Here is a 23,642-nt window from a genome sequence, read left to right on the forward strand (position 1 = left end):
TTATCAAAACACACAGAATGTACAATACAAAGAGTGAACTCTAACGTAAACTATGGACTTTAATAAACAAAGTTTTCTAAAAAGATCAAACAAGACTATGTATGTAAACTACCTAACCTACTAACTAGCACAAGCTAGGTTCTAATAAATGATAGATTTTATTATTTTTATTCTTACTCTAAGTTCTGATAATGTCATTTAGACAAAATTTCTGTTTGGCTATTGCTTTTTGTGATTACAGTTTGTACAGACATAATTCTATTTCTGTTGGATATTGTTATTTAAAAATCTAGCTGGTTACCAAACAAGAATTAGCTATTCTTTGTAACATGGATTGGTTCAAAGAAATGTAGTATTTCCTCCTCTGCTGCCTATCCTATGCAAAGTTAGTAGTTTGTTGCCAAATCCAAGGAAAGCAAACTCTGGCTCAGGCACAGGTTTCATTGAGTTTTATTTTAGTCCATGATTTACAGTTGGTGTAAAATTTGGGTCTAGACTTGGTTAGTTATAATGCAACTGCAATATACCACGTCTTGAGTTGATTTTTGCCGTATCCTGTATTGTTATGCAAAATCTTAACTTTAATTAAGAATTGTCCCAATACAAAATCCTTATTTATACTGTATGAAATTTCTCCTCTTTTAAGTTTTTTGTATAGTTCAAATTGGCATGGGAAGAATAGGCAGGAAATATAAGTTTAAGTGACACATGTTAAATCAGAGAAGAATCACATCACAAAGCAGTAAAATGTTGCTCAGAAAGCTTTGCCAACATCTGATATAGAAGGGATCATACAATTAAATAAGAACGAACACCTGTCCTATGACAGGAACTCAAGTGTGTCAGAGGCCCTCTCCTTTTTTCACTACACACTAAGAATCCAGCCATGCAAAAATTTCCAAAGTAGCCAAATCCAACACAATTTGAATCCAGCATGACAATGCAAAGATTGTTGTGAACATGAAATAAAGTCTTTGGGTTTTGCAAAGCACTAATAACTAAATGTTGCATTTATGTCCTTATCCTCCACCTTCTTGCTTGGCAGATTTTCTTGGCTCATTTCAGAGACACAGAATTATAAGCAATCAGGGAAAGTTGGGACAAAAATTTTCTCTTTCTTTTCTCTTTTTTTCTTTTTCCTTTACCTATCTGCACCTATACACCTTCTCTCACATTCACATTATTCATGCCCATTGGAGAAATTTTAATGACCAGTTTAGTTTGTATCTTTTGTCTCACCTCTGTAACTATTTTAGGTTGAGGTTTCCAGCTCATGTAGTGGGGTCTGTATTAAAAAAAAGAAAAGAAAAGATATTTGCACCTCCATGGCAGCATTATTTACAACAGCCAAGAAATGAAAACAAACTGAGTGTCCATCGACAGATGAATGGATTAAAAAAATGTAGTGTGTATATATGTATATGTATATATATATATATATATATACATATACATATATACAATGGAATATTATTCAGCAATAAAAAAGAAGGAAATCCTGCCATTTGTGACAACATGGATGGACCATGAGGACATTATGCTAAGTGACATAACTCAGAGAAAGACAAATACTGTATGATTTCACTTATATGTGGAATCTTAAAAAAAAACCAAACTCATACATACAGAGAGCAGATCACATTGGTGGCTGGAACAGAGGCAGGGTTGTGGGGAGGTCAAAACGGATGAAGGTGATCAAAATGTACAAACTTCCAGTTCTAAGATAAATAAGTCCTGGGGATATAATGTACAGCATTAATAGAGTATATTAATAGAGTTCAGGAGAAATTTATATGATCATCTCTATAGATATAGAAAAGCATTTGAAAAATTTAACTTCCATTCATGTTAAAAACACTAAGTAAAATAGGAATTGATGGATATTTCCTCGATATGATAAAGTATGTATACCTTAGCCCAGAGACAGCATCTTATTTAACAAGAAAATACAACGGGCTTTCCTGTAAAAGTCAGGACCTAATAATGTAAACAGAATATATACAAAGGAAACCAAACCAAAACACTTCATAATAAAACTTCTTAAAACTGAGATAAAGAGAAAAAAATTTTAAACTGCTAAGAGATAAATATATAAATTCCTTCTTCAATCACCCAGACCGTATTCCCTTTTCTCTTAAAAAGAACTTCAGCTGGTGGTAGCTCTTTGCCTGGTGGAATGACCCAAATTTTCATTCCTGAATTGTTGGTGACATTAATAGTTTTGTCTATATTGACATGATATAATTTTCTACTGATTTCTACCAGAAGACATGGGAGTATAAAGAAGCACCTAAGGAAAAAAAAGAAGAACTATGAAAGATATGCAAGTTCTCTACATTAAAAACTATAAAATGCCATTGAAAGAATTAAAGACCTAAGTAGAGGAAGATATAATATCCCTGGAATAGAGGACTCATTATTATAAAAATATCATCCTTCCCAAACTGATCAATAGATTCAATACAATCTTAATCAAAAGCCCAAGATGTCTTTTGCGGAAAATGACAAACCAATCATCAAACTTACATGGAAATGAAAAGAATTAAGAATAGCCAAGATACTCTTGGAAGAAAAAAACAAAGAAAGAAAGGTTTGTGGAATTGCTCTACTGATCATTAAGACAATACAAAGCCACGGTAATTATGAAGGGTGGTTTTGGCAAAGGATGAACAAAGAGACCACAGAAACAAAATAAAAAGCCCAGAAATAGACCCATAGATATATGGGCACCTAATTTATAACAAAGTGACATTGTAGATCAAAGGAGAAAGGACACCCTTTTCAATAAAAGTACTGAGTCAATTAGAATCCAAATTGGAAAACAAAATGAGACCTGACCCCAACTCATATCATGCCGCCTTTCTCTTTCTCCCAAAAAGACTAGTGAATTGTAGATCTTAAAGTAAAAGCCAATATATTAAAGAGTCTAGAAGATAACAGAATATCTTCAAGATATTGGTCATATTCAAGTAGTCAATAAATTCATGTAAAAGCATTCTACTTCATATATAAAGGGAAATGCAACTATAAACCATAATGAGATACTACTACACACTAATCAGAATGATTAAAATAAAAAAAGACTGGCAATAGCAAGAGTTGGTGAAGATTTGGAGCAACTGGAATTCTCATACACTACCACTAGGAGCCTAAGTTAGTGAGATTACTTTGGAAAATTATAAGGCTTTATACACTAATATTGAAGATAGATAGATAGATAAGCATATATACACTAAGTCATCAGGTATAGGTATATTCAACATTAGTGTATTCTCCAAGAAAATACATATACATATATGCCAGGAGATACATACAAGGAAGTTCATAGCAGCATCATTTCTAATAACCAAACACTGGAAACATCCTAAAGGTCCATAAAGTATAGAATGGATAAGTTTATGGTGGATTTATAGAAGAGAATAATTACTCCATGACTTAAAAAAAATTAATTACAGTTACAAACAATATGGATCATCTCACAAACATAATGTTGAGCAAAAGAAGCCAGACATAAATCACTAGTATATACTGCATAATTCCATTTATACAAACTCAAAAACAGGTCTACACGAGTGTTAGAAGTCAGGAGAATGGTTAACTTGGAGGAAAAAGGAAAGGTAAAACCTGAGAAGGGACCAAAGGGGTCTTCTAGAATGATGGGAAGGTTCTATTTCTTTATCTGTGCTGTGGTTACGTAGTTATTTGCCTTCTTAACTCATTGAACTATACATTATGTTTTATGCATGTGTGCCATACTTGATCAAAAAATAAAATTTAAAAATATACTTCCAAATTTAGATGATGTTTGATTCATCTAAATTTCAATAATTATTTCATTCATGAATAATATTCTCCTTTCTCTTTTTACAGCCTAGTGAGAGTAAGAAAAAAAACACTGTACGCCTTCAATGGAAAACTGTCCCCAAAGCTTTACCCTCCTTAAAACACGGTCCTGTTTATAAAAGTAGTAATACTCTATTTCACATAACCCCACACATAACACATAGAAATCATCTGAAAAAACATCCTTTATGGACACAGAAAAATAAACCAAAACAGAACTATCCAGCTAAAAAATTCTGTAAAAGGCCATATCGAATACCGTCTTCAGGTCATGTAATTTGTCTTGATGGCCCTGACTTTCTAAATAAATTTAAAAGAATCTCTTCAAAAATCCCTTCACAAGTACCTATCACCTCTTTTCTGCCCAACCAGGTTGCTACTAGCCCTCTATATGAATCTACCAACACTCCGATTACTATTAAACCTATGAGTGAAGTTTTTCCAATCACCTCTGAAGGTCAATCCACCTCCAAAAACACTGCTGAACACAAAACGACCTCAGACATCACTGCTGCAAAACAAACCACACAAGAGACTGCAAGTAAATGCAAAATGAACCCAGAGACAACTTTGGAACTCAAAACAACCTCAGCGTCCACCATCAAACTCAAAACTACCCCAGAACCCACCCTTGAACCCAAATCTAACACAGAAACCATTTCTCGAACTAAAACCAACCCAGAAATCACCACTAAACCCAAACCAACCCCTGAGACAACCACTGAACCTAAAACCAACCCAATGATCACCACTAAACTTAAAACTACCCTAAAAGACATGGTTAAACACAAAAACACCCCTAAGACCACTGCTAAAACTGAAACTTCCCCAGAAAACACTGCTGAACCTGAAAATACTCCAGAAACTGAAACAACCCAAGACACCACTGCTGAACCCAAAACCGCCTCAGAGACCACTGGTGAACTTGAGACCACACAAAAGACTGCCACTGAACTGAAAACCAACCCAGAGACCACTGCTGAACCCAAAGCAACCTCAGAGACCACTGGTGAACATGAGACCACCCAAGAGAATGCCACTGAATCTAAAACTCACCCAGAGAACACTGCTGAACCCAAAACGACCTCAGAGACCACGGGTGAACATGAGACTACAAAAGAGAATGCCACTGAATCTAAAACTCATCCAGAGAACACCACTAAACCCAAAACAACCTCGCTGTCCACCATCAAACCCAAAACCACCCCAGAACCCACCTTCAAATCCAAACCTACCATAGAAATTACCTCTCAACCTGAAACCAACCCAGAAATCACTGCTGAACCTAAAATGACCCCTCAGACAACCACTCAACCTAAAACCATCCCAATGATCACCACAAAACTTGAAACTACCCCAAAAAACACTGTTGACCACAAAAACACCCCTGAGATGACTGCTGAAACTGAAATTTCCCAGGAAAACACCACTGAACACAAAACCACACCAGAGGCCACCCCAGGTACTGAAACCACCCCAGTGGCTCCTACTAACCTGGAAACCAACCCAGAAACCACTGCTGAACCCAAAACCCCCTCAGAGACCACTGGTAAACATGAAACCACACAAGAACCTGCCACTGAACCCCAAACTAACACAGAGATCACTGCCAAACAGAAAGCAAAGTCAGTGACCACCACCAAACTCAAAACCACCCCAGGAACCAAACTTGAAAGAAAACCTACTCTAAAAACCACTGCTGAACCTAAAACCACTCAAGAAACCACAATTAGGTCTGAAATCACCCCAGAAACGACTACTGAACATGAAACTAACCAAGAGATCACCACTGAACCCAAAATCACCAACGGCAATATCCTTGAAACTGAGGTGACCCAAAAGATTACCGTTAAACTTAAAACCACACCAAAATACAGTGGTAAAAACAAAAACACCCCTGAGACCACATCTGAAACTGAAACTACCCCAGAAAACACTGCTGAACCTGAAATCACTCCAGTGACCACTATTAAACTTGAAACTACCCCTAGTAAACACTGTTGAACACAAAACCACTCCTGAGACCACTGCTGAAACTGAAACTACCCCAGAAAGCACTGCTTAATCCAAAACCATCCCAGAGGTCTCCCCAGAAACTAAAACTACCCCAGAGATCACTGCTGAAGCTAAAGCCACCCAAGAAACCACCAGTGAACCCAAAAGAACCCGAGACAACCACTGACCCTGAAACTACCCCAGTGACCAGCACTGAACTTGAACCTCCTTAAAAACATTGCTAAACCTGAAACAACACCTACCCCAGAAACCACTGCTGAACCCAAAACCACTCCAAAAATCACTGATCAACATGAATCCATTCGAGAGATCATCAATGAACCCGAAATCACCCTGCGATCACCACTCAACCTAAAGCCATCACAATGACCACCACCAAACTTGAAACCATCCCAAAAATACTGCTAAATCCAAAACCACTCCAGAAAACAGTGCTGAACATGAAACCACACCAGAAAATACGTGTGAATATAGAACCACCCCAAAACCACCAGCAACTGGAAAAACAAGCCCAGAGACCACTGCTGAACCTGAAACAATCCCAAGAACAATCCCCAAACTCCAAACCACCCTAGAAAGCTCCACTGAACCCACAACCACCCAAGAAATCTCTACTGAACATGAAACCACCCCTGAGACTACCACTGAACCCAAAACCATTACAAACCCCATTAACCACTGGGGTGGTTACCCCAGTGATCACTGTCGTACTTAAAATCACCCCAGAGCACACCACTGTACCTGAAATCACCCCATCGACAATCTTGAACACAAAAGAGTTCTAGCCCCTACTGTCAAACCAGAAATGACCAGTGCTGGACTTGAAACATCCACTCCCCAAACTACAACCACCTCGACCACAACTGAACTAGCCATAACTACTTCTCCAACATCTCCTTCTAATACAACAAACACAGCTTCAGCTCTGGCTACTTCAACACCTATACCACTTCTTCAGTCAATCCAGACAGACAAGTAACGCACTCCAGCTGTGGAAAATCAGCTTTCAAAACCTACTCTTTTTCCCAACTAAAAGCATTACTGTTAAAACTCCTGAGTTAAATATATAGTTGTAAAGTGTTTTGAGCTTTTAGTAGAAATGATATATAAGTACAAAGGGCAAACCACAATTCACGCTACTTCTATTATAACCAATCACGAAAGTACTTAAGTATTCATCTATCACAATTACTTAAACAAAAATCACTCACAACTTAGAGTAATGCCCTTATTTACCTACTATAGTTACTGTATCCTCAAATTATATTACCTGTAATCACAACTGAATAACTTCTTTCCAGAAAGTCAAACATAGTCCTTGGGGGGAAAGCTATTGGACTAAATTTCAAAAATAAAATCTTAGTTATGAGTCATCACTTAGGAAGGTGGGTGACATCACCTCTCCTAAAAGAAGGAGCCACTCAGGAGGAAACCTCTCTGCCCTCCTAATTCCTGGAATAATCCATACAGCCTGAAGACCATTAAAAATATTACTGAATTCTCTCTTTAGTATTTTTATTTTTTATTTTTCTATAAATTCAATGATAAATAACAAAAACCTCTGGCAACCTGTTAATAAGTTCAGACTATTCCATTAATATTAAAAAATGGAATATGCCTATAGATAGAAATAGAAATCTGCCAAAAAGTAGCTTCATGACATCCTAATTATGGCAGAAGCTAGTAAAAAATAAGAGGCATATGTTGTTCATAGGCCAAGCTTCATTAACCACAAATGGAATTTTAATCATATATTTTTTACCAAAATTGTTGATATTGGTTATGCTGAAAAATATTATCATGCAAATTTCCATGGAGTGTTTACATGATGCTATGAGGAAATCTGTGAATTAATAATACATTCTACCTACAAAATTAAAATGTCAAACAATAGAAATTTCTATTCTTCTCAGAAACATGTGGCTCTAGTAACTAAAATGGTCTTCATACTCTCTTTCTCACAAATCTTCATCAATCCAAAAAATGTACTTCTAAATTTCAGCCTGCCATCAATCCCCCCAAAAGCTAACTTTAAATTATATATCTTTGAAGAATAAATGTACTCTTCCTCTGATATGGCAAAGATGACATTATTTTGAAGGATGGTTAGTCATTCTCTTCTGTAAACACTTCTGACAGCTATGCAAATCTTAGTATTAATTGTTTTCTAGCTAATAAATCCTTTAAAAGAATTCTCTCTGTGTGTGTATGTATGTGTTCATGTGCATATGTGTATGTTTAGGTTGGCAGATTCAGAACTATGAACAAAAGGTATAATAATCTCTCTAAATGACAAAATATCAAACTCCGTCCAAAGTTCTCTGCACTATTATAGAAGAATCAATGCAATAAACTTAGTACTTAGAATTTTCAGGAAAAAATTTAAGGAATAAAATCAGACTTAGTACTCCAATAGAGTGGTAAGTGTTGAGTTAACAGAGTATATGACAAAACTTGATAGGTGGTTGCAGTGTCAGCAAGTAAGGGCAGCAGGTTTGGAGTCAGGCAGTCCTAAGTTCCATGGAACTCTACCACCTGCTCTCTGTGGACTTTATCTGTCATTATGCACAAATTACCTAACCTATTTGTGAGGGCTAAATAAGATGTTTGTATAATGCAGAGCCTGGTATATAGTAGTATTCATTAGCATTGAACTCTCCTAGTAGTACTCACAAAGTACTCATTAGAGACCTCTCCTTCCCTTTGTAGCCAGACAAATAATGTGCACAGTAGCCAGATCAAAATTATGTCTGTCAATTTTCCAAACATAATTTAAATGGATACATTTTTGCCCTCTCATCAGATAAACTTAAGGCAATTTTACCCAGAAGGGTTAGAACAATGAAAGAAGTTCTTAATAAAAATAAAAATCTTCCTATCTCCATAAGTCTCTAATCTTGGCTCTACAATCATGTACTGAAACCATGATTACAAAATAAATATATGATGCTATAGGCTGAATTTTGTCCCCCCAAAATTCATATGTTGAAGTCCCAACCCCTGGTATCTCAGAATATAACCATATTTGGAAATAAGGTCTTTAGACATGATTAAGTTAAAATGAGGTCATTAGGATGGAGCCCTAATGCATGACTGGTGTCCTCAATAAAAAGAGAAAGAGACACCAGGAATGTACACACAGAGAGAAAAAGCCATGTGAGGACACAATAAGAAGGCAGTCATCTGCAAGCCAAGGAGAGGAGCTTAAGGAGAAACCAAAACCCGCCAACACCTTGATCTTGGACTTCCAGCCTCCAGAACTGTGAGAAAACAGTTTTCCATTCTTTAAACCATGCAATCTGTGAAATTTTGCTATGGTTGCCCCAGAAAATGAATACACATGGTCATTGGAAAATGAGGAAAATGTAAAAATTCCCAAGGCACAGAGATAATCACTGACAATATTTTCTTGCCTGTACTTCCAGTGCTTTTTCTGTGCAGAAGTACATATTTTTAAAAAATGAGATTACTACAGCAGAGTCTGTAACTGCTTTGTCCATTTACAAATATGTAATCAACAATTTTTCCAAGGTCACCAAATTTTCTTTTATAGCATAATCTGTAATGGTTGAGTTTTATTTTATTAGTGCTTATGTTTAATTTATTAACTAGTTCTCTATTTAGAGGTATCAAGTTGTTTTTGTTTTTTCAATATAATAAACAATGCTTCCATGAATATCCTTAATAAGTCTTTTGACACATTACTTCAACAAGATGAAGTTCCAAAAGTGGATTTGCTGGGTCAAAAAATACATACATATTGTCAAACAGCCCTCTAGAAAAAGTGTGTGAATTTATCCTCACAACCACCGGAGAACACCAACTTCCCCATACTCTCACTAACATTAGTTGTTATATCATCATCTTTTTATTTCTAACTGTATGACAAAAGAAAATTTTATCATTATAGGTTAAGACCTACTGCTTTGATTATTAAGATATTGAAATATACCTATTTGTTAATTGACTATTTCAAAAGCTTTGTTACACAGAGTTCTGCCACACACACAAAAAGCCAAAAAAGAGTTTTTGATAAAATACTTGAATAAGAACAGAGAACAATCCAAGAGATATTGCAAGATATATGAAGTAAAAATGACCAATACTTGAGTAAAGTTTAAACTCTCTTTTAAAATGAATTAAACAACCATCTTAAGAAGTTATAAAATGAACAGTACAATCCCAAATAACATAGAAAAAAGATAATGAGTCCACATTAAGTAGGAAACAAGGATAGAACAGAGAAAATTTAAAAAGCCAAAGGTTAGTTCTTAGCAAATACTAACAAAATAATCTTCAGTTAAAACCAATCAAGAGTAGAAGAGAAAAGGCACAAATTAACAGCATTATAAGTAAAAGCACAGTGTAACTACAGATAAAGTGAACATGAAAAGTAAGGTAAAAAAATACCATCAACAAACACATGCCAACAATTTTTCAAACCTAATGAATGGACAAATTTCTAGAAAAATGTATCTTATACCCTATTCAAAAAGAAAAACTCAAATGGCCCTATAACCATGAGAGAAATGGAAGTAGTAGTTAAAAATCTTCCGTCAAAGAAAAAAACAGCAGAGGTTATACAAGCAAGAAGCGAGTTCTGCAAAACTTTCACTATGTACATTAGTTGAATTTTATACAAACTCTTCGAGACATTAAGTGAGAGGGAGAGAGAGAGAAAGCTCTTCAACTCATAATCATAATACCAGAGAAAGGAAAATTATAGGCTCATTTTACTCATGAACAGATGGGGGGGAGCAATATGATAGTAGAAAATAAAATCCTATTAAAAGATTATTAAAGAAACAACCAAATTGGGTTCCTCTCAAAAAAGAAATATGGTTTAATATGATATAAAAAATTCATAAATGTAATTCAATGCAGTATAGATGTGAAAATAAAGACCAAATGATCATCTCAATAGATGTAGGGAACAAACATTTGATAAATTCAACACACCTGATTTTTTTAAATTCATGATATATCAGGAACATAAAGGAACTTTCTTAACCTGATGAAGAATATCTATTTTTTTTAATCTAGAGAAAATATCATTCTAACTGGGAAATATTAGGTAAATTTACTTTAAATTTTAGATTATACAAGAGTGCTATTACACTGAAAGCCTGGCCAATGCTATAAGACAGAAAAAGAAATTAGACCTAAGTACTGAAAGGGAAGAAATAATCTTATTTGCACATGGTATAATCGTTTACATAGAAAAACTAAAATACTCTCTAGGCAAATTATTTACAATAGCGGGAAAACTTACCAAGGTGCCTAGAATAAGACAGCTGCCTTTCTGTAAATTTTGCTGCTGTTGTTGAGAAAAGTCGGTTGACATCTCTATTGCTTGGCGTGGGGCATGTTACCGGACTCCCGGCGCTGGTCCGCTTCCTCTCCGCAGTCACGGGCTTCCAGCTGTGAAGGACCGCGCAGGCGCTGCAGATAGCAGACATGCGCAGATCGAGGCGGTGCTTGTTCTTGAGGGTGACGTGCCGGGTGCTGCTGAGAGTGGCGCAGGAGTTGGTGGTGGTGGTCTGCACGAAGGACGTGGTGTCTCTTTTTTACGACTACCACGACATCTTTGTCCTCAGCTGCCTGCTCCACTCCCAGGGTCTTGCAGTGAATCAGCCCGTTGTAGCGGAAGGAGTTGGGAGCCTTTACATTACTGGGTTCGGTGCTCTAGTACGTCTGTTTATTCCTCTTGGTCAGGAAAGTGGAGCAGTGCCTCAGGACCATCCATAGTAGATATGCACGTGGCAGCAGCTCCTCTCACTGAGGTGGCCGGAAACGAACAGAGGCATGCAGCAAGCAAGAAGAAATCAGGATTGATAAAGAAAACGCCATGGGGTCGGCCCCATGGGGTAGCGGTTAAGTGTACGTGGTCTGCTGCTTGTGGCCGGGTTCGGATCCCTGGCGCACACTGACCCACCACTTGTCAGGCCATGCTGTGGCGCATCCCACATAAAGAAGAGGAAGACCAGCATGGATGTTAGCCCAGGGCCAGTCTTCCTCAGCGAAAAGAGGAGGATTGGCATGGGTGTTAGCTCAGAGCTGATCTTCCTCACAAAAAGGAAAAAAAAAAAACGAAAATGCTGTTTACAATAATATGAGAAAATATGTATCTAGAAATAAAGAAGTCCGACTACTCTGAGACCACCATGCTGGAGAGGTCATATGTAGGCCCTCTGGTAGACGGCCCCGGGTAAACCAGCCTTTACAGCCCTCCCTGCCAGGACACCAGACATATGAGGGACTCCTTAACAGACTAGCTGATTACCCCACCATGACCTCAGTTGACACCAACTGGACACTTCCTCAGATATCAATTTATATTTCTTTTCTCTTTTCCGTTACTGCATATTCAATCAGGCTGTAAGGTTCATCACCTCAGGAAAGTATGTAGCTAGACAGAGAGCAGATATAATCCGTAAGTCTTGCTGGCTTTTGCTTCCAAAAGCGTAAGCCACTGAAAATAGAGTTTGAAAGAAAGAAGCTTGCCCCACACCAGAAAGACACTCCCCTGAGCCAGGGAGAGAAGGAAGAACTTTGAATCCCAAACCGTGGAGAACCAGCACCTGCTCCATGCACATCTGTGTATTGCCCAAGCCCACAACTCACCCATGAAATTCATAACTGAATTCAAAGGTGGTCAAATTCCAATATATTTGAAACCATTAAAATATATTTTCATTTATTAATGTGTACCAAAAATTCTTAGTAATCTAAACCATCTTATTTAAAAGTAATCATTTTTCTTGACTATAAGAGAATAATCAAAGGTATACTTTTAAAACTATCTAATTGCACCTTCTCAGACACAGACATTAGTTATTATACAATCATAAAATAATGTATATGTATTTTGGGCCCATAAAAATGGGGGATTGCATAATGCGTGTTTTCTGTATTATTTGAGAATATTCAATATTGCCATAGAAGACAAGAAAAACAGAATGGATGAAATTCATAAGCAGTGCTTAGCATAGTACCTTATAAGATATAGGCAAAATACAGTGTACGTTAAATATAAAAAGTATGTAAGTGGCTTGTGAAACATAGGCAGAATTCATAAAATGTGTTAAATATTGATGACAAATAAGTGACCTGTAAGATGTGCTGAAAGATAGAATAAATAGGGGCCAGCCCTGTGGTCTAGTGGTTAAGTTTGGGGAGCTCCACTTCACTCGCCTGAGTTCTGTTCTGGGGGTGGACCTACATGTCTATCAGTGGCCATGCTGTGGCAGCAACCCACATACAAAATAGAGAAAGATTGGCATGGATGTTAGTTCAGGGTGAATCTTCCTCAGGCAAAAAGAGGAAGATTGGCAACAGATGTTTGCTGAGGGTAAATCTTCCTCAGCAAAAAAAAAAATAGAATAAATAAAATAGTGGGGAACAAACAAGAGTGTTATTTAGAGATAGAAAAAGACACAAAGACCAAGTCATGACCATGGCACTTCTGGGCTTACAACTGCCCTCCCAATGTCAGCCACTTATTGGTCATGCTATGTGACCCCATTCTGGCCCCATGTGTGCTCTTTTCAAGAAACAGCTAAAACCCGTAGTTTTTCAGCTGTAGTTGCTGAGCGGCAGCAGTGGCCAGGCGCACTTTCCCCGCCTCTTTTTGAGAGAGCAAATGTGTGCTGCTGGTCCGGGCCACTCTGCTGCTGGTCTCCTTGCCTGGACCTCAACTCTGGTCCTTGTGACAACACCATCAGTGGGAAAGGCTGATGCGTCAGAGAGAGACAGGACAGATGAGCACTATATAACCCAGGAACCCACCCACCTGCACCCTATCCAAAGTGTTAAACTTGCCCCATCTCGTTCCCCTTACTTCTCACTGAGCGTTTTAAATTGATTTAATAAACCGTATGACTCAAGCATTCTAATTTATCTGTGACTCTTTAGATTCTGTGACCTCTGGTAGCGTGCTAGGAGGCCACCATTACATCAAAGTAATTTTCCGCACAATACATTACATAGATAACTAGGTTATATAGAGGAAAATATTTTGTTTATTATATCTTTCCGATTTTAAAATGAGAAAGGTAGAATATTATGAAAAAGAGCATTAAAAATCATGGCATATTAGAATTTCTATTGAACAGAAGAGAGTGCTGCTGTGCATTTTTTAATGCTTTCAAAATTATTCTGCCACACATCTACTCAGAAACAGAATTTTATTGACCCTTTGCAACACATTTTTTACAAAGTATTGAATTTACTCAGAATTCAATTAGGCGAAAGGGTTTGTTGGATTGAAGTGTTTGTTTTTAATCTGCAAGTTGGTTATGCATCACTCACCCCAATATTTTCTGAGTGCCTATTATGTGCGAGGCATGCTACTGGTTCTCAGAAGAACCCTGCGGGAGATATCATCCCTGCCCCTCCCCCCGCCCCAGTTTCTCTTGCACTCTCCACCAGCCCCAAAATCTTTCCTCCACATATTAGCCCAGGGGCCTTTCATTTTGGTTTCTCCTTACCCCTTTTGCTATCTCATAAGTACTGTTTATCTCTAACAGGCCTCTCGCTTCTGAATTATAAAAGTCCAGGAATCAGGCAGATGAGGGTAATACTCTCCTTAAAGAATGAGGGAAGAAGAAGTTAAAGTTAAAGACAGATCAGAAAAAGAAGGGGAAAAAAATAATGCTTTAAGTTTTTATTTTATTTACTAATGATACCAAATATTTTTCTTTTCGTAAACATATTAATAATTATAAGAAGTTTATTTTAGTGGGAACAATGAAATTAACTCTATTTTATTACTTTTTTGAAATATTGATTTAACACTATACAATACAGAAATTCAAAAGTTTGCTTTTGTGTTCAGTTTGTTTGAATAATTGGCCTTATAGGCAGTCATAGCTGCAAACCTGACCTCACAAGTAAGTGTTGATCCAAACAGAAACTTTGGGTTGTGCTTACTAAATCAGCATACCCAGCTTGGTGTGGCTATGAATGCTAAATCGTAACCCCTGTTCTCAATCCTATTCACCAATTCTGTAAATGTTTTATGGCAAGTTGATTCCTAAATGTTCCCTTTTCCTAATATCAGTCAGATTTTCTCATAAACTAGTGAGATGGCCTTGCATTTTTAACAGTTTCAAAGTCCACTGAAACTCCTCCTTTGGAAGGTTTTTAAATAGTTTTTAGAATATTCTTTTCCAAGTTTTTTAAGTATATAGATATAGGAGGTTTTGTCGGAGACACACAAATAATTTTTGGCAACAAAAGTTATAGTGATAGAAACATTTCCAAACATCTTTTACAAATTGTGTTCTCCATAAAACAAGCTGTACTCAAGAAGCAATTACTTCCTCTTTCATCATCGTAGGTTCATTGCAGGAATTATTTTGTAGGGACATATTAAATGTGTTTAATTTTTCAAAAATGTCAATATGTATCTTCCTACTGACAGCAACTTAGAAAAAGTTTAGAAAATCTGGAGACTTTAGTAAAAGAAAATGCATAACTTATCTTTAAGTTTGACAACCTTTTAAAATACTTTACCAAAAATTTACCAGAAAACTTCTGTGCTGTACAAAAGATATTCAGTGTCACTCTCTATTTCATTGCAAAAACATTTTAAGTATTTTACTATTTAGAACAATATAATTGGTAAATTTCTTCATCAGAAATATGTAAACTGTATTACATTGTGATACACTGAAGATGAATTAGCCACTCCATGGTGTGACACTCCCTTTCTTCTCTCAACATATATCTTCACCAACCATACAATCAAACCAAACAAAGCATGTGATATGCTCCCTACTTAATACTAACTCAATAGCTCTACCAACAAAAGACAATGTTTCCTGGTAGAAACATGACATGTGAACGTTTGACAGTTGGGCTTGTCAGTACATAGATTAAATGCTAGTTTATTTTATTTTTTATTTTTAATTAAGGATTAAATACATCCTAGAATTTTCTTCCATACTTAATTGATCATTTTACACACATTCCTGGGTGGGTGCACCCTCACCCTGGAGATTTTAAGGAGGAATAGTTAGTGCCCTGACTCCTCTGAGGTCGCTCTGCTCAGGTCAAGTCGCTTTCTCTCCCAAGAGCACAGATGGTACAATCCAATAATGAAACAACCTCCAAAATAAAGCACAACCTGTTTGAACTTTAGGATTCCTAATTTTGGAGTTGTACAAAAAAGAAAAAGGAGGGCCAGCCCCGTGGCTTAGCGGTTGGGTGCTCACGCTCCGCTGCTGGCGACCTGGGTTCGGATCCCAGGCGCGCACCGACACACCGCTTCTCCAGCCATGCTGAGGCTGCGTCCCACATACAGCAACTAGAAAGATGTGCAGCTGTGACATACAACTATCTGCTGGGGCTTTGGGGGAAAAAAAATAAATAAATAAAATTATAAAAAAAAAAAAAGTAAAAGGAAATGCCAATGTGAAGATTAAGTTTAAATGTAAAACTGTAAAATTTTGTTAACAGCCTCTCCAGGTTCAGTTGTCTCTTAACACAAAAATATATTAGCATCAACCAATAACTAAGATGCTTACCTAAATAGGAAAAACTGAAAATCCCAAATGAACCTACTCTAAAGTACAAATTGTTTGTCTAACCTTTCTACAGTCCACCCTGCTGTGGAAAATGGAATAGAAATTATTGTGATATTCCTTACAATTTATCCTTAGTTCAATGTCTCCATGAACAGAGGTCAGTGTGCCAGGGCAGAAAATAGTTCAGCATCATTTAATGATTTTTACTCTTTTCTCAAAATAATTTTTCTCGAATAAATACAAAGGTAATTGATGAATTTTTTTTCTTTAAATTTCATTACAGTGCTGGAGATATGCATACAAATGCAGAAAAAGAACTAAAAAATATACTAGAAGCTATACTTAAGAATCATACTTTTTTAAACTGGAAGAAATAATTTTGCTTAATGTTAAGTCTATCTGCATTTAACTCTCTCACAACTGTCTCAACAAATTTAGTCATTTAATGTTATAGACATAAATCAGGCCATCTATTTAAGTTCATTTCACTTTAATTTTTCACAAGTACTCCATATTCAAACATTTGACTAGGGAATCAAAACCCTGCATCGCATTGCGTAAGAGATTATACTGTCCCTGGAATTTAGCATAAAGTAATGGCTGAAGATCTTAGGTAGATAGCACCAGTTTGTATTTACTATCTTTTTTAATTAGGCTTGCCTTACTAATATCAAATATCAATTAACTCTAACCCCTGATTTCATTTCCAGGGAATGGTCAATCTCAAATTCTCCTGCTATTTTATTTCCTCCTGAAAGCATGTTTAGAATAACATTAAAAGACATCAAGGACAGTGAGTTTGCATCAATAAAGGTCTTCCTGCAGACGCACCCCAGGGATTCAAAAGAGTCAAGAGAGTTTTCAGAACCAACTCTGAAAGTACAATTGATGCATCAGAAGAATATGAATCTGTGTTTGCTTAAGAAAAGAATGTATGCAAAAGGATGCCTGCTAATGCCTACTCACTACAACTACCCATTGTTTATGAAAACATCATCAGATTAGGAAGAAGCTCATCAAAACTTTTTTATCCCCAGTAGAAATCCAGCAGAAGGGCCATAGTCAATCACTAATATTTTTCTACAAGTTCTCCTTGTTAACCTTCTTTTTAATTTCTAGATACCAATAAGAAGATGATCATACACAGTAACTGATAAGAATCAACTTGACAAGAAGGAGCTCCTACTAGAGTAAGTATGTGGATATTCGGAAATAAGCAATTTACCTAAAATTCTTTAGCTGACAATAGAATCCTTAATCAAGGATGTCTTGGGGAAATGCCAGGAGATATTAATTGCAGCTAATCCAAAAACTCAAATGTGCCCTAAGAGAAAGAGATGGGACTAATTTTTTTTTGACTTAAAGTTTTCAGTAACTGAATATGGCCATGAAAAGAGTTTTGTTGTATTTTGGACAGCTATTTTAGGAACAACCCTTGTGACTAAGATGAAATACAAAATCCAAAACCTCACCATAGTTTAAAAAGCCCTGTATTATCTTGCTGCTGGCCCTCCTCCAGCTTTATCTCAACAACTGCCCCGTGGACCACTACCCTCCAGCCTCATCGGACTTCTTGAAGTTTAGTTGTCTACTTCCTAGCCCTTTTCCCATAACTTGTTATCTAGCTAACTTTACTCATTCTGTAGGTGTCAGCATAAATGTCTTTTCACCTAAGTGGTCTTCCCTATCAATGCCTCATCCCTCCCAATCAGAATTGTCCCATTATATACTCTCTCATGGCACCTGTACTTGTTCTTCATTGCACTTATCACTGTTTCTAACTGTGTATTTATTTGTGTCTTTATTTAATAACACTAGGCTCCCTAACTTGTTCCATTAGATGCAAGGACTCTGCTCTGCTCACTATTAAATCCTTAATGCACAGCATACTCCTACCATATAATAGACTTGCAGTAAATATTTGTGATTTACCATGTTTTCATCCAATTTTCCTTTGAATAAAACTTTCTTCCTAGGACAGCTTAATTTTCTGTGATGTTCACCTGAACAGATAATAGAAGCAAACTAAGTTAGCACTTGTCAAAATACATGTCATAACACAAAACCTCCAATATGTCCTGTGGCCTCTTTTATCTGTACCTAACATGGAGTGATCAGGGGCAGAACATTTTCTTCCTTTAGGTGTTTATCTACTGTGATTGTTTTTATTCCCATGATTTATTACACTTCTAAGAACTCTACAAGATCAAAAAGGAGATTATTTAACTGAACACTTGGAATAATTAAATAGCCATCTACATGTAATCTTTAGACAGCTGTTATCTCACTAAAATAAATGTTATTTCACACTAACTGACCGAACTAACTGAAATACCTAAAGTTAGAAAATAAGTGTATAAAACCCCAGTCATTTCTTTGTATGTGCAAAACCTTTAGGATTCAATAGGAAAAATAAATTCTATTTCAAAAAAAATCAGTTTTAATTGAAATAACAGGTATCTCACAATGCAAAAGTAAAACAAAAAGGTAAGGTTTGATCTATAGCTCAATCCTGTCTCAAAGAGTAGTGCACATTATTCAAATGAACAGTCTGATAAGACCATTTAAAACATTTACTTAATAATCTACTGCTCCTCCCTCTCCCTCCCAGCCTGCGCTCAGTGAGGACACTTTATTAATGCTAGCTGTGTGCAAAGTGCTTTGCCAGGCACTAAGACACAGAGGTTTGGGGGCTTTAGGTTCCAATCTTAGGAAGAAAGTCTCAGTCTGTAAGTATGTAGTGGTGGTCTGGGGAGAAGAATAGATCATACAATATAGCTCAGGAGACAGCACTGGGCGCAATGTGAGGACATGGGAAGGCTTGAGGCCGCAGCCTAACAAAGTTTCTAAAGACGAGTGGAAATCGTCTAGTCCTGGGATCAATGGGAGGGGAGAAGCCAATTCAGATTCCAGGTAGGAGCAACAGAAGCAGTGAGAGCATGGTGTGTTTAGAAAACTGCAAGTCCTCTAGGTTGGTGTAGTTGTATAAAAGACAATTAGGCAGAATGGGGAGGACCTGTACATCTTCCTAAAGAGTTTGGATTTCACCCTGAAGCTGTGGAGAGTCAACAAGGGATTTTAAGCAGGGGAGCATCATGAAGGCATTTGCATTTTTGAAAGGACCTTCTGGTCACAAGGGGCAAGGCGTTGAAGGAAGGAGGGAAGATAGAGCAGGGCTTCAGTCTGGAAGCTGTTACATAATATATTGAGAAATTGTGAGGAACTACAGACGGAGACATGGAATAAGCAAAAGGATAAGATCAGGAAATCTAAATGAACTGATCAGAGAAGATTCAGTCACTGTTACGATGTGGTGAATCCTGTTGGAGTGTGAGGTGGGAGTGTGGGAGGAAGAGGGGTTTTGACAAGTGAGGGGTCAAGAATGACTTCCAGATGTTTGCTTTAAACAGGTGGGTGAATGGTAGGGTTACTCATTCAGACAGGGCTATACAAGGAGATTGGAGGAGGGAAGTGAAATAGACAAGATATTAGTTTAGTTTTAGAGATGTCAGTTTGAAGTCCCTGTTAGAAATGCAAATGGAAAATCAAGTGGATGTAGGATACACAAGTTTGGAGCTCAGAGAGAGATCTGCTGTATAGGTACAGATTTGGGAGACAGTAGCATTGAGCTGGCAGTTGAAGCCAGATCTTGGATGAGATTGCTCAAGGGAGATGCACACAGTGAGAAGAGGGGACCCACTTGAATCCGTTACGTTTTCTCTTTCCATTCTCTTTCTCTCCTTTTCCCTTTTCCCCTCTCCTCTTCTTTCTCCTACACTTCTATTCTTTTTCTCACAACTTCCATATATCTGTACTTCTTTGATAACATCCCACTATTGAAAAATTTTATTTCAATGATTTCTTAAATTTATAAGAATTTTATAAACATTGTGTTTAACTTTTAAAAGTGAGTGAGCATTTCAATTTCTACTTTTTCCTGTCTAAAATTAACTAAACTAAATTGTCTTTTATGTGGGTAAAAATCTAAACTAATTCGGGGAAACAGAGGAAGGTAAACTTGCACACAATCTATTTCCGAAATTCTCACTCTTGTATCAATCTTTTTCATTCTTAACCTAAATAAGAAAGTGACAATGCACTTCCTTGTTCACTTAATATATAGCCATAATCTGCCTAGAAATGCCTGCTGCATGGCAAAATACTATGCATAATTTAAAATTATACCACATAGTAAGATCAATACTTTAGTAATAATCTAGGATTTTAAACTTTTCCTGTGAAGATTTTTTTTCATTTAGACATGGGCAGGATATATTGCACAAATATCTTCTAACTTTTTCCAGAGGACTACCCTCTTTGCATAATGTCTTCTTTGCAAACATACAGGAATCCTCATAGGACAAAAGGAGTTTTAGGTTACAGATAGGCTTTTGAAAAATCAGATTGCACATAGAAATGGGATTTTGTGACATTCCTTGTTCTGAATACCCTACAGGTATCGCACAGTAAGTGTAGGAAAAAAACACTCTTTCCAAAAATATCAGGAGTACCTGATTTATTTGAATCTTATTTTATGAACTTTAAAAAAGAACAAAAAAAGGCTTATCTTTGCATTTATTTATATCATAAATATCCTTCTTCATCATCATCAATAGATTCATCCCTGTAATAAATATTCAGACTTTCCCAAACTATGCCTTTTGAATAAATGAAAATTTTGTTCCAATGTCTTCATCAATGTGACTAACAGAACAATCATTCTGGCTTTTTTCAGAGTACAGCAATTAAGCATGAAAATCTTATTCCTAATTCTTTGGGTTCTGAGAGTATGCTTCTCGGTTAGTCCTATTAATCACAATTGTTCCTCATCCTTATCTAATTCCGGTAGTGGACAATGACTTTAAATGATCTTTTTAAAATTTTCACTGCGGTATTTCTTTGACTCGAAACACTGTAGTAAAGTGGTGCATAATCAATATGATGATAAAGAAAAGATATAGATTTTTACATGTGTTTAATAAATCAGCTGTGAAGGCAAACTGCCAAAAAAAAAATCTTCAAAATTACTTTGGTGTAAAAACAGCATTGTTGAAAAAGGAAAGTAAACTATCTAGTGACTACTTTAAAGCAGAATATTCATTTAGATATATATGCTCGGGTATAATTATTTAAGGGAAAAAGTGGTCTGATTAATATAACATCTATGTTTTTTCTTTTTCTTTTTTTCTTTTAACTGTCCTCACTTCATCACAGTGGCAGTAGTTCAGAACTCAGGAGAGAAAGCTTATCATAGACACTACATCCTAAACATCTTCTCTAAATGCTCCCAATCTCTTCTCACCATAACTGAAATCAGGCTCTTCCCTAAGAACCTGGCTTCCCCTGTATCTCTCTCAAGTGGAGGCTGATTCCTTCCCCCTACCTTCACTCCCTTAGACCTGCAGGTGTGATAGCTGACTTCCTTGCTTCTGATTACTGCTTCTAGCCCATTCTTCCCTCCCACATTCCTGAAAACCTCTAGCTTTGAATTTCACCTCATCTGATTATACCACCCACCAGCCTATCTAGTTACAGTCACCAAGTGACCCAGGTTACTGGCTCTCCTTCCTCAAAGGTTTTAGCACCTGGTTCATTGTCACTCTCTAATGCTATTTCTGTCCTCATTCTTAGTAATTTCAATGTCCACATAGAAAATCCTTCCAAAACCCTATGCTCTCAGTTACTGATTCTGCCCTCTCAAAGGATCTTATTGTCTACCCAACCAACACTTCAATCTTTCTAGCCCTCCCTCTCTAGTGCCCTACATCCTTTGAGCCTATTTTGTTCCCTCACGTCCTCACTGTTTCCCTTGGCCAAATTAGAATCCATGGTCTATTATTATTATCACCTCCTTGCTCTTCTTCTCACCCATACACTTTCTCACTCTTCTAGATCACTAGCACCTTACCCTCTCCCTTTACACTTCCAACACCTCCTCCATCCTCTTTCTCAGGTGATGGCTTGCTCCCCATTTCACTGAGAAAAACAACTTAAAATGAACCCTCACAAGTTCCCATCACCATAGCTATCCCCACTCTCAACCATACCTCTGTATTCTGAGCAGTCCAAACTCCTTGCTAAGACCAATCTCTCCACTTATACACTAGATCTCATGCCTTCTCACCTACTCAAGGACATCACCCCGATAATTCCCATTTCTGTCTTCTCTCATCAGTTTTCTCATTCTCAACTAGATCATTTTCATCAGCATACGAACTTATTCTTCTATCTTAACAAAGAAAATAAAACAAAACAAAGAAAACCTCTATCATCTCCTCTCACATCTCTCTCAGCTATTGCCCCATTTCTGAAAAGTTGTCTATACTCAAGTCTTCCATTTCTCTCCTCTAATTTCCTCTTAAACTCACTCCAACCAGCCTTTAGCTCCACCACCCCGACTGTTGCATTTGACCAAGTTGATCACTCTTTCCTACTTGAATCCCTTTCTTCTCTTGGCTTCCACAAAACCATGGTCCATGTTTTTCTCCTACCCATTGGCCATTCCTCCTCCTTCTACTTTGTCTGTTCCTCGTTATCTGCGTGACCTCTAAACATTGGAATGCCTTACAGCTCGGTCCGTAGACCTCTTCTCTTTTGTATCTATATTCATCCTCTAGGTGATTTTAATCCACCTCCATAGTCTTAAATAGCATCCACGTGCTTGATAACACCAAATTTTAAATCTCCAGCCAGACCTCTTCCTTGAATTTCAGAAGTTATATATCCAACCTCCTATTCAACATCTATACATGTATGTCCAATAAGCTTAAACTTATATCCAAAATTGAGCTCCTCATCATTCTCCATCTTCACCCAGCTATTCTGACAATCTTTCCCATGACTAATAATGGCAACTCCGTCTTCTAGTTGCACAGGTGAAAAATCATAGAATTATCCTTGATTCCTCTTTTCCTTTCACACTTTTCATCTATGTCAGAAAATCCTGTGGGATCTATCCAGAATTAACAACATCTCACCACCTCTGCTATTTCCATCCTGATCTATACCACCATAATCTCTCACCCAGAGTATTGGTTCATGCATCTCCTAAATGGTCTCCTTGCTTTCATTTTTGCTTCACAGTGTCTGCTCAACACAGCCAAGTTAGATCACGTCACTGCTCTGGTCAAACTCTCCTGCCACATTCTGAGTATAAACCAAGGTATTTACAGTGGCCTACATGATTGCTTCCCCACCCCCATTACCCTTCTGACCTCATCTCTTACCATTCTCCCCATGACTCTGCTCATTTCA

At 37.1% G+C, this 23,642-nt stretch overlaps 1 long non-coding RNA gene and 1 pseudogene across 2 annotated transcripts in view; both read right to left on the reverse strand.

The window, feature by feature from the left end:
* The window catches only part of LOC131409674 (uncharacterized), a 44,925-nt gene extending 33,702 nt beyond the window's left edge, over positions 1 to 11,223 (reverse strand). The window contains exons 1-3 of one of the 2 annotated variants that reach the window (XR_009220980.1): positions 11,132 to 11,223; positions 1,627 to 1,734; positions 1,240 to 1,285 (exon numbers count right to left, since the gene is read on the reverse strand). This is a non-coding gene — a long non-coding RNA (uncharacterized LOC131409674). Of the gene's footprint in view, positions 1 to 178; positions 1,286 to 1,626; positions 1,735 to 11,131 lie in introns of those variants that run through there. The other variant, XR_009220979.1, reaches the window with a different exon arrangement.
* Positions 11,224 to 11,225: 2 nt separating this feature from the next.
* LOC131409259 (large ribosomal subunit protein eL28-like) lies at positions 11,226 to 22,360 on the reverse strand (annotated as a pseudogene).
* Positions 22,361 to 23,642: the final 1,282 nt, after the last annotated feature.

Source organism: Diceros bicornis, chromosome 8, assembly GCF_020826845.1.
Source record: "Diceros bicornis minor isolate mBicDic1 chromosome 8, mDicBic1.mat.cur, whole genome shotgun sequence".
Classification (NCBI taxonomy): Eukaryota; Metazoa; Chordata; class Mammalia; order Perissodactyla; family Rhinocerotidae; genus Diceros; species Diceros bicornis.